The sequence below is a fragment of the Ranitomeya variabilis genome, chromosome 2, assembly GCF_051348905.1.
Source record: "Ranitomeya variabilis isolate aRanVar5 chromosome 2, aRanVar5.hap1, whole genome shotgun sequence".
NCBI classification, from domain to species: Eukaryota; Metazoa; Chordata; class Amphibia; order Anura; family Dendrobatidae; genus Ranitomeya; species Ranitomeya variabilis.
Genome location: NC_135233.1, coordinates 694,322,009 through 694,339,123, shown reverse-complemented (window position 1 = coordinate 694,339,123; position 17,115 = coordinate 694,322,009). Strand labels below are relative to the sequence as shown.

Below are 17,115 nucleotides of genomic sequence, written 5' to 3'. Positions count from 1 at the left end.
TCCGGAATAGCTTCCAGACCGACAGACAACACAGATACAGACTTCAAAGACTTAGATAAGGACCATTGAACAATTTCCTCAGTAACCCAGTTAATAACAGGGTTTTGATGCTGTAACAAAGGCATTCCCAACACCAACCCACTATATTTGCCCACTTTGATGCTAATTCTGGTGCCCAGAACCCATTTGGGCGAGGCTGGAGGGACCTGGTTTTATTGTGGGGCTCCCTGTTCTATATGTATGCACTCTGGTATCAGTGGCACAAAGGAATTTAACCCCTTAAAAACACCAGTTACTTATTCAAATCTGTGAAAATGGGCTATTTGCCCACTTTGATGCCAATTCTGATGCCCAGTACCCATTTGGGCCAGGCTGGAGGGACCTGGGATTGATGCAGGCCATCATTATCTGTGTATTTTAAGCATCAGATCAGGAGCCCAAAGTCATTTAACCCCTTAAAAACATCAGTTACTTATTCAAATCTGCGAAAATGGGCAGATTGCCCACATTGATGCCAGTTCTGATGCCCAGAACCCATTTGGGCCAGGCTGAAGAGACATGGGTTTGATGCAGGGCATCAATATCTGTGTATTTTAAGTGTCGTATCAGTGGCCCAAAGGAATTTAACCCCTTAAAAACATCAGTTACTTATTCAAATCTGCGAAAATGGGCAGTTTGCCCACATTGATGCCAGTTCTGATGCCCAGAACCCATTTGGGCCAGGCTGAAGAGACCTGTTTTTGATGTGGGGCTCCCTGTTCTATATGTATGCACTGTGGTATCAGTGGACCAAAGGCATTTAACCCCTTAAAAACATCAGTTACTTATTCAAATCTGTGAAAATGGGCTGCTTGCCCCCTTTGATTCCAGTTCTGGAGCCCAGAACCCATTTGGACCAGGCATGAGGGACCTGGGTTTGATGCAGGGCATTACTGTCTCTGTATTTTAAGTGTCAGATCAGTGGCCCAAAGGCATTTAACCCCTTAAAAACATCACTTATTCAAATCCGTGAAAATGGGCTGTTTGCCCACTTTGATGCCAGCTCTGATGCCCAGAACCCATCTGGGCCAGGCTGAAGAGAACTGTTTTTGATGTGGGGCTCCCTGTTCTATATGTATGCACTGTGGTATCAGTGGACCAAAGGCATTTAACCCCTTAAAAACATCACTTATTCAAATGCGTGAAAATGGGCTGTTTGCCCACTTCGATGCCAGTTCTGGTGCCCAGAACCCATTTGGGCCAGGCTGAAGGGACCTGGCATTGATGCAGGGCATCACTTTCTGTGTATTTTAAGTGTCAGATCATTGGCCCAAAGGCATTTAACCCCTTAAAAACATCACTTATTCAAATCTGCGAGAATGGACTGTTTGCCCAGTTTGATGCCAATTCTGGTGCCCAGAACGCATTTGGGCCAGGCTGGAGGAACCTTGGTTTGATGCAGGGCATCAATATCTGTGTATTTTAAGTGTTGTATCAGTGGCCCACAGGCATTTAACCCCTTAAAAGCATCAGTTACTTATTCAAATCCGTAAAAATGGGCTGTTTGCCCACTTTGATGCCAGTTCTGGTGCCCAGAACCCATTTGGGCCAGGCTGAAGAGACCTGTTTTTGATGTGGGGCTCCCTGTTTTATATGTATGCACTGTGGTATCAGTGGCCCAAAGGCATTTAACCCTTTCTTCAGCGCTCTTTGGTGCCCATTTTTGTGCCAGTTTTATTGTTTTTGTAGCCGTTTTTAAGCGTATTCACATCAGGGCTCCTCGCTGCATTGTGTTTTATTATTGTGATGATTATTTTTTGTTGTGAAACCTATAAAAAACAGAAAAGAAAAAATTGCCGAATAAGAAACTGACGAATAAGAAACCAACTTCAGCCTCGTTGACAAACGCGGCAATGTATAAAGACTAGTCACCATTTCTCGCCACAGAAGCATGGCAGAGCAGGGGGTCACCACTCTGGGTGACAAACAAGCCCCTGAATAAAATGCAGTATGACCCTGAAACGTGAGAAGACTAGAAAGGGAAAACAGGGCGGAATGTCCTCGTGCGTCACCGGGAAACGTCTGCCTGGTAACGGCCCTCAGTAGCACAGGCCTCACTGAGCAGACTCTACTTCCGCCTAGTGCGCACGCGCCAGCTCGTCCTATCACAGCGTCAGTCTGATGCTGCGCTCTGAACAGCCTTGGCTCCTATTGGCTGCGCACCTCCGACGCCGCTGATTGGCCGGGAGTGGCTGCTGGGCAGCGACAGGCGGGGAAGGGAAAGACGTCAATAGATGAGTTCACCAATCTACTTCCGGGGCTCTGGTCCGTGACAACGATTCACAACGGGTAGTACCGGGTCACACGGTACACCGGGAAGGTATGTGACGTCTTCTGTGTCAGTTACACCGACGGGGTGTTTCCTGCCTGTGGTATGTTGTCATTACTTGAGCATTATATTGTGTACGTCACTATGGCGGACAGCCATTATGGAGCTTCCTGTTTATGAGCCGCTGTGCTTTTCTCAACTCCCGGTATATTGTGTATGTGCCTCCATTGTTGTCCTCGGTTGTGTGTGCTGTCACCTCCGGGCAGGGGAAGCCCACCACTGTATGGGCACACATCCATCTTATAGGGGAGAGGCTGTCACCTCCGGGCAGGGGAAGCCCCCACTGTATGGGCACACATCCATCTTATAGGGGAGATGCTGTCACCTCCGGGCAGGGGAAGCCCCCACTGTATGGGCACACATCCATCTTATAGGGGAGAGGCTGTCACCTCCGGGCAGGGGAAGCCCACCACTGTATGGGCACACATCCATCTTATAGGGGAGAGGCTGTCACCTCCGGGCAGGGGAAGCCCCCACTGTATGGGCACACATCCATCTTATAGGGGAGAGGCTGTCACCTCCGGGCAGGGGAAGCCCCCACTGTATGGGCACACATCCATCTTATAGGGGAGAGGCTGTCACCTCCGGGCAGGGGAAGCCCCCACTGTATGGGCACACATCCATCTTATAGGGGAGATGCTGTCACCTCCGGGCAGGGGAAGCCCCCACTGTATGGGCACACATCCATCTTATAGGGGAGAGGCTGTCACCTCCGGGCAGGGGAAGCCCCCACTGTATGGGCACACATCCATCTTATAGGGGAGAGGCTGTCACCTCCGGGCAGGGGAAGCCCCCACTGTATGGGCACACATCCATCTTATAGGGGAGATGCTGTCACCTCCGGGCAGGGGAAGCCCCCACTGTATGGGCACACATCCATCTTATAGGGGAGAGGCTGTCACCTCCGGGCAGGGGAAGCCCCCACTGTATGGGCACACATCCATCTTATAGGGGAGATGCTGTCACCTCCGGGCAGGGGAAGCCCCCACTGTATGGGCACACATCCATCTTATAGGGGAGAGGCTGTCACCTCCGGGCAGGGGAAGCCCCCACTGTATGGGCACACATCCATCTTATAGGGGAGAGGCTGTCACCTCCGGGCAGGGGAAGCCCCCACTGTATGGGCACACATCCATCTTATAGGGGAGAGGCTGTCACCTCCGGGCAGGGGAAGCCCCCACTGTATGGGCACACATCCATCTTATAGGGGAGATGCTGTCACCTCCGGGCAGGGGAAGCCCCCACTGTATGGGCACACATCCATCTTATAGGGGAGAGGCTGTCACCTCCGGGCAGGGGAAGCCCCCACTGTATGGGCACACATCCATCTTATAGGGGAGATGCTGTCACCTCCGGGCAGGGGAAGCCCACCACTGTATGGGCACACATCCATCTTATAGGGGAGAGGCTGTCACCTCCGGGCAGGGGAAGCCCACCACTGTATGGGCACACATCCATCTTATAGGGGAGAGGCTGTCACCTCCGGGCAGGGGAAGCCCACCACTGTATGGGCACACATCCATCTTATAGGGGAGAGGCTGTCACCTCCGGGCAGGGGAAGCCCACCACTGTATGGGCACACATCCATCTTATAGGGGAGAGGCTGTCACCTCCGGGCAGGGGAAGCCCACCACTGTATGGGCACACATCCATCTTATAGGGGAGAGGCTGTCACCTCCGGGCAGGGGAAGCCCCCACTGTATGGGCACACATCCATCTTATAGGGGAGATGCTGTCACCTCCGGGCAGGGGAAGCCCCCACTGTATGGGCACACATCCATCTTATAGGGGAGAGGCTGTCACCTCCGGGCAGGGGAAGCCCCCACTGTATGGGCACACATCCATCTTATAGGGGAGAGGCTGTCACCTCCGGGCAGGGGAAGCCCCCACTGTATGGGCACACATCCATCTTATAGGGGAGATGCTGTCACCTCCGGGCAGGGGAAGCCCCCACTGTATGGGCACACATCCATCTTATAGGGGAGAGGCTGTCACCTCCGGGCAGGGGAAGCCCCCACTGTATGGGCACACATCCATCTTATAGGGGAGATGCTGTCACCTCCGGGCAGGGGAAGCCCCCACTGTATGGGCACACATCCATCTTATAGGGGAGAGGCTGTCACCTCCGGGCAGGGGAAGCCCCCACTGTATGGGCACACATCCATCTTATAGGGGAGAGGCTGTCACCTCCGGGCAGGGGAAGCCCCCACTGTATGGGCACACATCCATCTTATAGGGGAGATGCTGTCACCTCCGGGCAGGGGAAGCCCCCACTGTATGGGCACACATCCATCTTATAGGGGAGAGGCTGTCACCTCCGGGCAGGGGAAGCCCCCACTGTATGGGCACACATCCATCTTATAGGGGAGATGCTGTCACCTCCGGGCAGGGGAAGCCCACCACTGTATGGGCACACATCCATCTTATAGGGGAGAGGCTGTCACCTCCGGGCAGGGGAAGCCCACCACTGTATGGGCACACATCCATCTTATAGGGGAGAGGCTGTCACCTCCGGGCAGGGGAAGCCCACCACTGTATGGGCACACATCCATCTTATAGGGGAGAGGCTGTCACCTCCGGGCAGGGGAAGCCCACCACTGTATGGGCACACATCCATCTTATAGGGGAGAGGCTGTCACCTCCGGGCAGGGGAAGCCCACCACTGTATGGGCACATATCCATCTTATAGGGGAGAGGCTGTCACCTCCGGGCAGGGGAAGCCCACCACTGTATGGGCACACATCCATCTTATAGGGGAGAGGCTGTCACCTCCGGGCAGGGGAAGCCCACCACTGTATGGGCACACATCCATCTTATAGGGGAGATGCTGTCACCTCCGGGCAGGGGAAGCCCCCACTGTATGGGCACACATCCATCTTATAGGGGAGAGGCTGTCACCTCCGGGCAGGGGAAGCCCCCACTGTATGGGCACACATCCATCTTATAGGGGAGATGCTGTCACCTCCGGGCAGGGGAAGCCCCCACTGTATGGGCACACATCCATCTTATAGGGGAGAGGCTGTCACCTCCGGGCAGGGGAAGCCCACCACTGTATGGGCACACATCCATCTTATAGGGGAGAGGCTGTCACCTCCGGGCAGGGGAAGCCCACCACTGTATGGGCACACATCCATCTTATAGGGGAGAGGCTGTCACCTCCGGGCAGGGGAAGCCCACCACTGTATGGGCACACATCCATCTTATAGGGGAGAGGCTGTCACCTCCGGGCAGGGGAAGCCCACCACTGTATGGGCACACATCCATCTTATAGGGGAGAGGCTGTCACCTCCGGGCAGGGGAAGCCCACCACTGTATGGGCACACATCCATCTTATAGGGGAGAGGCTGTCACCTCCGGGCAGGGGAAGCCCACCACTGTATGGGCACACATCCATCTTATAGGGGAGAGGCTGTCACCTCCGGGCAGGGGAAGCCCACCACTGTATGGGCACACATCCATCTTATAGGGGAGAGGCTGTCACCTCCGGGCAGGGGAAGCCCACCACTGTATGGGCACACATCCATCTTATAGGGGAGAGGCTGTCACCTCCGGGCAGGGGAAGCCCACCACTGTATGGGCACACATCCATCTTATAGGGGAGAGGCTGTCACCTCCGGGCAGGGGAAGCCCCCACTGTATGGGCACACATCCATCTTATAGGGGAGAGGCTGTCACCTCCGGGCAGGGGAAGCCCCCACTGTATGGGCACACATCCATCTTATAGGGGAGAGGCTGTCACCTCCGGGCAGGGGAAGCCCCCCACTGTATGGGCACACATCCATCTTATAGGGGAGAGGCTGTCACCTCCGGGCAGGGGAAGCCCCCACTGTATGGGCACACATCCATCTTATAGGGGAGAGGCTGTCACCTCCGGGCAGGGGAAGCCCCCACTGTATGGGCACACATCCATCTTATAGGGGAGAGGCTGTCACCTCCGGGCAGGGGAAGCCCCCACTGTATGGGCACACATCCATCTTATAGGGGAGAGGCTGTCACCTCCGGGCAGGGGAAGCCCACCACTGTATGGGCACACATCCATCTTATAGGGGAGATGCTGTGATCGTGTGCTGTCACCTCCGGGCAGGGGAAGCCCCCACTGTATGGGCACACATCCATCTTATAGGGGAGATGCTGTCACCTCCGGGCAGGGGAAGCCCCCACTGTATGGGCACACATCCATCTTATAGGGGAGAGGCTGTCACCTCCGGGCAGGGGAAGCCCCCACTGTATGGGCACACATCCATCTTATAGGGGAGAGGCTGTCACCTCCGGGCAGGGGAAGCCCCCACTGTATGGGCACACATCCATCTTATAGGGGAGAGGCTGTCACCTCCGGGCAGGGGAAGCCCCCACTGTATGGGCACACATCCATCTTATAGGGGAGAGGCTGTCACCTCCGGGCAGGGGAAGCCCACCACTGTATGGGCACACATCCATCTTATAGGGGAGAGGCTGTCACCTCCGGGCAGGGGAAGCCCCCCCACTGTATGGGCACACATCCATCTTATAGGGGAGAGGCTGTCACCTCTGGGCAGGGGAAGCCCCCCACTGTATGGGCACACATCCATCTTATAGGGGAGATGCTGTGATCGTCTGCTGTCACCTCTGGGCAGGGGAAGCCCACCACTGTATGGGCACACATCCATCTTATAGGGGAGATGCTGTGATTGTGTTGTGCTGTCACCTCTGGGCAGGGGAAGCCCACCACTGTATGGGCACACATCCATCTTATAGGGGAGATGCTGTGATTGTGTTGTGCTGTCACCTCTGGGCAGAGGAAGCCCCCCACTGTATGGGCACACATCCATCTTATAGGGGAGAGGCTGTCACCTCCGGGCAGGGGAAGCCCACCACTGTATGGGCACACATCCATCTTATAGGGGAGATGCTGTGATTGTGTTGTGCTGTCACCTCTGGGCAGGGGAAGCCCCCCACTGTATGGGCACACATCCATCTTATAGGGGAGATGCTGTGATCGTGTGCTGTCACCTCTGGGCAGGGGAAGCCCACCACTGTATGGGCACACATCCATCTTATAGGGGAGATGCTGTGATCGTGTTGTGCTGTCTCCTCCGGGCAGGGGAAGCCCCCCACTGTATGGGCACAAATCCATCTTATAGGGAAGATGCTGTGATCGTGTTGTGTTGTCACCTCCGGGCAGGGGAAGCCCACCACTGTATGGGCACACATCCATCTTATAGGGGAGATGCAATGACAATGACTTGGTATGGATGCGTGTGTTAGGGGTCGAGTTCCCGCCTCTGCACAGAGGGAATCTCGAGCCATCTCAGCTGCTGTTTCCCATTCTTCTCCAGCCGCAGCGGAGCCTGCTCAGTGGAGACGTCGGTCCCAGCGTCTGGCTCAGCCTGATATGGTGCAGATGATTACTGCTGCCTTTCCAGGTTCAGCCATTATAACCAGTACTGGTCAGTGGCGAGCAGACGTCTCTGGGACTAAATCCTGCTTTTCCCCTTCTGAGCATGCCCAGGGTAATATCTCTCATTGGAGGTCGGGGGTCACATGCTCAGGTACTGCAGCAGCTCCTATTGGTCCTCTAGGAAGGTCCTGAAGTTGCTGCAGCTATAAAAGGTTTGCGTGGCCGCATGGCCATGCGCTAGTATCAAATAACTTATGTGTTTTGCGCCAGTGTGGTCATGTGTATGTGGTTTCAGGGTTCGGCTGAAATAAGCCCCTAGAATACCGGCACCTCCGGTGAGGAGTTTTGCGTGTGCTATTCTGTCTGCATGACCACTGTTCGCTCTATTTGGTAGCTGTGTTCCTCTGTGAGGTTAACAGGGCACAGCATTCTCTTGTCTTTAGTGACTCTGTGAGGTAACAGAGTTCACATATACCGCCATATAGTACCGTCAGTTACTAGCAGCGGGTTTTACTCCTGCACGGTGGACCCTGGGTTGCGAATGCACCTATTACTCCATAAATATATATTTGGTGCGTTCCGCCAAACCGTAACAGCGTATGATCATATTGTTCTATCATATTGGCATTCGGGTGTCTAAAAAGTGAAAGGAATTTGCCATTCGGAAAGCTCACTTTACAGGGACCGATAGAATGAGGAAAAAAATAATTCTATCAAATAAATCCCCCCCCCCCCCCCCACCACCCCTGACGATTCCACAATCTGACTAGTTTGAATGGGCAAGAGACTGCAGCAGCCAGTCCGTGGCTACTGGGGGGGGGCCTCGACATGCCACTGTGAGTGATTGACATCATTTCTACAGCCGGTTAGAGACTGGAAAGAAACGGCAGAGGAATGGTGGGGTATTGGTAAGGTGAATACTACTTATCTACTATATAGTTGTCTAAGGGTCACTTCCGTCTGTCTGTCCGTCTGTCTGTCTGTCTGTAACGGTTATTCGTTCGCTGATTGGTCTCGGCAGCTGCCTGTCATGGCTGCCGCGACCAATTAGCGACGCGCACAGTCCGGAAAAAAATGGCCGCTCCTTACTCCCCGCACTCACTGCCCGGCGCCCGCATACACCCCTCCGGTCACCGCTCACACAGGGTTAATGCCGGCGATAACGGACCACGTTATGCCGCGGGTAATGCACTCCGTTACCGCCGCTATTAACCCTGTGTGTCCCCAACTTTGTACTATTGACGCTGCCTATGCGGCATCAATAGTACAAAATGTAATGTTAAAAATAATTAAAAAAAAAAAAAAAACTGCTATACTCACCCTCTGTAGTCCGCTGAGCCGCTCTCGCCGCCCGCCATCTTCCGTTGCAGGTTGCGGTGGCAAAGATGGTATGGCAGAAGGACCTGACGTGACGTCACGGTCATGTGACCGCTAACACGGTCATGTGACCGGACGTCATCACAGGTCCTGCGCTGAGACCAACCCTGGGACCGGAAGCTGCCGTGGAATACAAGGGGCCCTCGGAAAGGTGAGTATATGTTTATTTTTTAACCTGTGACAAACGTGGGCAATATACTACGTGACCGGCCAATATACTACGTGGCTCTGTGCTGTATACTACGTCGCTGGGCAATATACTACGTAAGAGTGTGCAAAGCAGTCATCAAAGCAAAAGGTGGCTACTTTGAAGAACTTAGAATATAAGACATAATTTCAGATGTTTCACACTTTTTTGTTAAGTATATAATTCCACATGTGTTAATTCATAGTTTTGATGCCTTCAGTGTGAATGTACAATCTTCATAGTCATGAAAATACAGAAAAATCTTTAAATGAGGTGTGTCCAAACTTTTGGTCTGTACTCTATTTCAAGTGTTTATTTCTGTTAATGTTGATGATTATGGCTTATAGCCAATGAAAACCATTATCTCAGTAAATTAGTATACTTTATAACACCAGTTTGAAATAATGATTTTAAAATCTGAAATGTATGTTCAATAATTGCACTCAATTCTTGGTCGGGGCTCCCTTTTACATCAATGCGGCGTGGCATGAAGGCGATCAGCCTGTGGCACTGCTGAGGTGTTATGGAAGCCCAGGTTGCTTTGATAGCAGCCTTCAGCAAATCTGCATTGTTGGGTCTGGTGTCTCTCATCTTCCTCTTGACAATACCCCTCTCTATGGGGTTAAGGTCTGGCGAGTTTTCTTGCCAAGCAAACACAGTGATACTGTTGTTTTTAAATGAGGAATTGGTACTTTTGGCAGTGTGGACAGGTGCCAAGTCCTGCAGGAGTATGCAATTTTCATCTCCAATAAGCTTGTCAGCAGAGGAAAGCATGAAGTGTTCTAAAATTTCCTGGTAGACGGCTGCACTGACTTTGGTCTTGATATAACACAGTGGACCTACACCAGCTGATAACATGGCTCTCCAAACCATCACTGATTGTAGATACTTCACACTAGACCTTGGAAATCAAGGTCAGGGTCTGGAGGAAGAGTGGAGAGGCACACAATCGAAGCTGCTTGAGGTCTATTGTGAAGTTTCCACAATCAGTGATGATTTGGGGAGCCATGTCATCTGCTGGTGTAGGTCCACTGTGTTTTATCAAGACCAAAGTCAGCGCAGCCATCTACCAGGAAATTTTAGAGCACTTCATGCTTCCCTATGCTGACTAGGTTTTTGGAGATGGAAATTTCGTTCTCTAGCAGGACTTGGCACTTGTCCACAATGCCAAAAGTACCAATACCTGGTTTAAAAACAACAGTATCACTGGGCTTGATTGGCCAGCAAACTCATCTGATCTTAACCTCATAGAGAATCTATGGGGTATTGTCAAGAGGAAGATGAGACGCCAGACCCAACAATACAGACGAGCTGAAGGCTGCTATCAAAGCAACCTGGGCTTCCATAACACCTCAGCAGTGTCACAGGCTGATCGCCTCCATGCCACGCCGCATTGATGCAAAAGGAGCCCGACTAAGTATTGAGTGCATTTACTGACATACATTTCATTAAGCCAACATTTCAGATTTTAAAATCATTTTTTCAAGCTGGTGTTATCTCCGTGAATTAGAATACTTTATAATGACTTTCGGGTTTTTATTGGCTTTAAGCCATAATCATTAACATTACCAGAAATAAAGACCTGAAATATATCACTCTGTTTGTAATGACTCTATGTAATATATGAGTTTCACTTTTTGTGTTGAAGAACTGAAATAAATTAACTTTTTGATGATATTCTAATTTTGTGAGATGCAGCTGTAACTAGGGAGGGCAATGCCAGCAGTGGATACCTTTCCTCTCCCTTGATCTGTTTAAAAGCATATTTTCTCTGATATCTTAAAGTAATGCTCTCACTTTTAATACTTTTTTAAATTGCTATTTTTTTACCAATAAGTGATGATTGCATTTAAACATTAGTCTCCCGTCTTTTGGTGTTTCCAACACTGCTCCGCCTGTCTCTCTCCTGCGTCATGTTACTGCGGCTCTGACTTGCTGGCTCCCTCCAGAGACTGTTGGTTGTTTTCCTTATGTAAGTTTATGAGTGCCTCGTTCTTGGCCTCATAGACTTCTAGTACACACAAGATGCTGTTGGTGCCAACTGGTCATATGATTCAGGACTGGATGAGAGCTATGCTGGAAATAGCAGAAGACTGCATCTGGTAAGTACATAAATGCATGTTTTGCACACATATTGGTAAGAGGATGCAGTTAGAGCCTGTGCACATGATGCAGATTTAGTGCAGATCTGCAGCGTTTTTTTCTGCTGCAGAAATGCTGCAGATCTGCACTGTGATTTACAGTACAATGTAAATCAATGTGAAAAAAAAAAGCTGTGCACATGATGCAGAAAAATCCGCGCAGAAACGCTGCAGATTTCAAAGAAGTGCATGTCGCTTCTTTTGTGCAGTTCTGCAGCGTTTCTGCACCTCTCCATGATAAAAATCCGCACTGGTAAAATCTGCACAAAAACTGCACAGAAACTGCACAAAAACTGCATCAAATCTGCACCTGCGTTTTCTGCCAGGAGATGCAGAAGTGCAGAAAATTCTGCACCACAAAAAAAATATATATGTGTTCTTTTTAAGTGAAATTCAAAGTAAAACATTTATTTTTTGTAATGTGGATGTCTTCTGCTGCCCATGAAAAGGGAGGTATAGCATAGCTAACTAGTTTCCTTTTGGGCTTACCGTATATACTCGAGTATAAGCCGACCCCCCCTAACTTTGTCACAAAAAACTGGAAAAACTTAATGACTTGAGTATAAGCCTAGGGTGGAAAATGCAGCAGCTACCCGTAAATGTCAAAAATAAAAATAGATGCCAATAAAAATAAAATTAATTGAGACATCAGTAGTTTAAGTGTTTTTGAATATCCATATTTAATCAGGAGCCCCATATAATGCTCCATACAGTTCATGATGGGCCCATAAGATGCTCCATATTAAAATATGCCCCATATAATTCTGCACAAATGCTGATTATGACCCCATAAGATGCTCCATACAGACATTTGCCCCCATATCATGCTGCACATGGCCACATACAGATGCCCCAAACATATATTTGCCCCCATATCATGCTGCACATGGCCACATAAGATGCCCCATACAGATATTTGCCCCGTATCATGCTGCACATGGCCACATAAGATGCCCCATACAGATATTTGTCCCCCATTTCATGCTGCACATGGCCACATACAGATGCTCCATACAGATATTTGCCCCCATATCACGCTGCACATGGCCACATAAGATGCCCCATACAGATATTTGCCCCCATATCATGCTGCACATGGCCACATAAGATGCCCCATACAGATATTTGCCCCGTATCATGCTGCACATGGCCACATAAGATGCCCCATACAGATATTTGCCCCCATATCATGCTGCACATGGCCACATACAGATGCTCCATACAGATATTTGCCCCCATATCATGCTGCACATGGCCACATATGATGCTCCATACAGATATTTGCCCCCACATAATGCTGCACATGGCCACATAAGATGCTCCATACAGATATTTGCCCCATATGCTGTTGCTGCGATTAAAAAAATAAAAAAATTACATACCTCTCCGGCCCCCGGCACTCGCTAGTGTCACCTGCTCCCCGTTCCACCGCTGATCGCAGCTGTGTCCTCCCATCCTCTGCACCGACATTCAGGAAGAGGGTGGCGCGCACTAATCGCGTCACCGCGCCCTCTGACCTGAGCGTCACTGTGGAAGACACAGCGACGGTGGAACGAGGACCAGGTGAATATCGCACACTGCCCCCTGTCATACTCACCTGCTCCCGGCGAGGTCCCTTCACGTCTGTTCCCCGGCGCAGCATTTTCTTCCTGTAGTGAGCGGTCACCGTTACCGCTCATTACAGTAATGAATATGCGGCTCCACCCCTATGGGAGGTGGAGCCGCATATTCATTACTGTTATGAGCGGTACCATGTAACCGCTCACTACAGGAAGAAACTGCAGCGCCGGGAAGCAGGGACCGCGCCAGGATTAGGTGAGTATTATTATACAGCCCCCGCTCCCCCTACCCTGTCGACCCCCTGGGTATGACTCGAGTATAAGCCGAGAGGGGCAATTTCAGCCCAAAAAAGTGGGCTGAAAATTTCGGCTTATACTCGAGTATATACGGTACATCTGCGTTCAGACACTCCATTTGTTGTGTTTTTATTAATGGGTAAATTTCAAAGACACATCTGATGCAAATGGAAGCAGAGGTACCTCATTGATTATTATGTAGATTACCCAGATTCCATTATTTGTTAGTTATTGGAACAGCCAAAAAAGTTTCACATACTGCTCTTTTTCTTCGCTTCTAAAACCCAAACAATTAACGGAACCCAGACAGACCACATAATTATTTATTATGCTTTGCTTATATAGCGCTATCTTATTCCGCAGTGCTCTACATACATTATCATCACTGTCCCTAATGAGGCTCGCAATCTAAATTCCCTATCAATATGTCTTTGGACCATCAATTTCCCTCAACTCAGCTGTGGATGTAGCTGATACAGATTTCTCATGAGTGTAAAGATATGTGCACACATTCAGGAATTGGTAGCGCTTTGGACGCAGCACATGTCCGCATCCAATGCGCTGCCGGCTATTGAAGGCATGCAGATTCACTGCGTCCAATACATTGGCCACCGTCCTACCCCACCGTGACAGCTGGAAATATCTATGTTGCTCTTAGGCTACTTTCACATTTGCGTCGTGCGGCGCAGCGTCGGCGACGCATCGCACAACGCATGCAAAACGCAGTTTTCCAGGTCACCACCTGACAGCACACTGGAGGACGTCCTTCTTATCCATGATGGGACAGGAAACACGAGAGGTTAAAAGGACCCTCCCCCTACCACCCTTCAGTGTTTTTCCTGTCCCATTATGGATAGGAACGGACGAGAGGAAGCTACCGTTCTGTGCGGGGGGATGTGGATCGGGGGGGCTTTGCCTCACCCTTCCCTCCATGAGGCACCCGCTGGCCGACACCCGCCCGAGGTCCCTCTGCCTACCAGTGTAGCGCTGCTCCTGGTATGAGGATCGCTTCTCCCTGTCGGGGGCTCTCGATCCTTACGTCGCGCCCCCTGGTGCATGCGATCCCACCGGCGGCCTCTGCTGATGTCGGCGTCTCCATGCGGCCGGCATGGGGAAGCAAATCCTCGCTGCACCATCCTCTCTTTCCGGCCGCGCGTCACTTCCGGTTTGCGGCTGAGGGGGGCGGGCGGCGTCTCTGCAACAGGAAGCGGTAGTGAGCGCAGGAGCGCTGTACAGAGGAACAGAAATATAAGGTATGTGCGGGGCAGTAAGCGATCTCCAGTGCAATGGAGGACGCAGCTAGAGCAGAGGGGCAGGAGTCCACGGCGCTAGTAAGTAGAGCAGGGACCCTGTATTATGGATATTTAAAAAAAAAAAAAAAATGGGGCATTATGCTAGACTTTGTTATTTCCTATAGGCGGCCTCATTACCTGACATTACCTGAAAAACCGTTAAAGAAGCCTGGCAAAAGCAAAAAGTGTCCTATTTGTGCAGCCAAGCTGAAAGATACCTGGCAGAAATCCCTATGTGAAGCGTGCACCTGCAGAATCATAGGAGAGGAGCAGGCTTCTCTTATGTCAAATATGAGAGCCATGATAAGAGAGGAGGTTCAGGCTTCCGTATCAGGTCTGGTACTACCTCAAGCCTCACCTTCGGAGAGACCGAGCAAAAGGGAGAGGGTCGATTATTCTTCAGGCTCGTCATCTTCTGTGTCAGATATAGAGGAGGAAGAGAAGAGCAGAGACCCTCCGGAGAAAGGGAGAAGATACTTTTTCTCCGCAGCGGACACAGGAGAACTGTTGGAAGCTGTTCGGCACACTATGCAAATTGAGGAACCACAACCATCTTGTTCGGTCCAGGATGAAATGTTTGGTGGCTTGCGCTCACAAACTGCGAAGGTGTTTCCGGTAAATTCCCATATCAGATCCATGATTCTGGATGAATGGGAGGAGGCGGAGAAGAGATTGACTATCCCTAAAGATTTCCGACTCCGCTTGCCGTTTGACCCGGATGAAGTTAAAGAATGGGTCGATATTCCTAAGATAGACATTCCATTGGCCAAAGTATCCAGAAGAACCTCAATCCCCTTTGAGGACTCTTCCAATCTGAAAGAACCCATGGATAGGAAAGCAGATGGCCTTTTAACCCCTTCACCCCCGGAGCTTTTTCCGTTTTTCCGTTTTCGTTTTTCGCTCCCCTCCTTCCCAGAGCCATAACTTTTTTATTTTTCTGTCAATTTGGCCATGTGAGGGCTCATTTTTTGCGGGACGAGTTGTACTTTTGAACGACATCATTGGTTTTACCATGTCGTGTACTAGAAAACGGGAAAAAAATTCCAAGTGCAGTGAAATTGCAAAAAAAGTGCAATCCCACACTTGTTTTTTGCTTGCCTATTTTGCTAGGTTCACTAAATGCTAAAACTGACCTGCCATTATGATTCTCCAGGTCAGTACGAGTTCATAGACACCAAACATGACTAGGTTCTTTTTTACCTAAGTGGTGAAAAAAAATTCCAAACTTTGCAAAAAAATAAATAAATAAAATTGCGCCATTTTCCGATACCCGTAGCGTCTCCATTTTTCGTGATCTGGGGTCGGGTGAGGGCTTATTTTTTGCGTGCCGAGCTGGCATTTTTAATGATAGCATTTCGGTGCAGATACGTTCTTTTGATCGCCCGTTATTGCATTTTAATGCAATGTCGTGGCGACCAAAAAAACGTAAATCTGGCGTTTCGATTTTTTTTTTCATTACGCCGTTTAGCGATCAGGTTAATGCTTTTTTTTTATTGATAGATCGGGCGATTCTGAACACGGCGATACCAAATATGTGTAGGTTGGGCTTTTTTTTTATTGATTTATTTTGATTGGGGCGAAAGGGGGGTGATTTAAACTTTTATATTTTTTTTATTTTTTTCACATTTTTTTTTACTTTTTTTTTTAACTTTTACCATGCTTCTATAGCCTCCATGGGAGGCTAGAAGCAGGCACAGCCCGATCGGCTCTGCTACATAACAGCGATCATCAGATCGCTGTTATGTAGCTAAAATGCAGGTGTGCTGTGAGCGCCGACCACAGGGGGGCGCTCACAGCCACCGGCAATCAGTAACCATAGAGGTCTCCAGGACCTCTATGGTTACAATGCACAAGCATCGCCGACCCCCGATCATGTGACGGGGGTCGGCGATGCGCTCATATCCGGCCGCACGGCCGGATGCGGTAGTTAAATGCCGCTGTCTGAGTTTGACAGCGGCATTTAACTAGTTAATAGCGGCGGGTGATCGCGATTTCACCCGCCGCTATTGCGCGCACATGTCAGCTGTAAAAAACAGCTGACATGTCGCGACTTTGATGTGCGCTCACCGCCGGAGCACACATCAAAGCGGGGGTCCCGACATGTGACGTACTATTACGTCACATGTCGGGAAGGGGTTAAAAGGGCCTGGGAGAGTTCTTCGGCAGTTATTGGTGCAAATATTGCAGCGACATCAGTGGCTCGCTCCATGGACCTGTGGCTAAATGATCTTCAGAATCAATTAATAGCCAAAACTCCTAGGGATACTATCATGAAATCCCTGCCTCTGTTAAAACTGGCAACCACCTTTTTGGCAGACGCGTCCGCAGAGACTGTTAGGTTTGCGGCTAGAGGTCAATCTCTATCCAATGCAGCCCGGAGAGCTATCTGGCTCAAAAGCTGGTCGGGTGATATGCACTCCAAAAATAAATTGTGTTCCATACCCTTTTCTGGGGGCAGGGTCTTCGGACCGGTCCTCGACGATATCTTAGAGAAGGCCTCAGATGTAAAAAAGGGGT

At 50.4% G+C, this 17,115-nt stretch overlaps 1 protein-coding gene across 2 annotated transcripts in view; it reads left to right on the top strand.

Moving 5' to 3' along the window:
* The first annotated feature begins 2,195 nt into the window (after positions 1-2,195).
* Positions 2,196-17,115, top strand: part of RNF146 (ring finger protein 146) — a 31,262-nt gene continuing 16,342 nt past the window's right edge. Inside the window, exon 1 of one of the 2 annotated variants that reach the window (XM_077289419.1) lies at positions 2,196-2,359. The gene's annotated coding sequence lies outside the window, so the exon portion shown is untranslated. Of the gene's footprint in view, positions 2,412-17,115 lie in introns of both variants that reach the window. The other variant, XM_077289420.1, reaches the window with a different exon arrangement.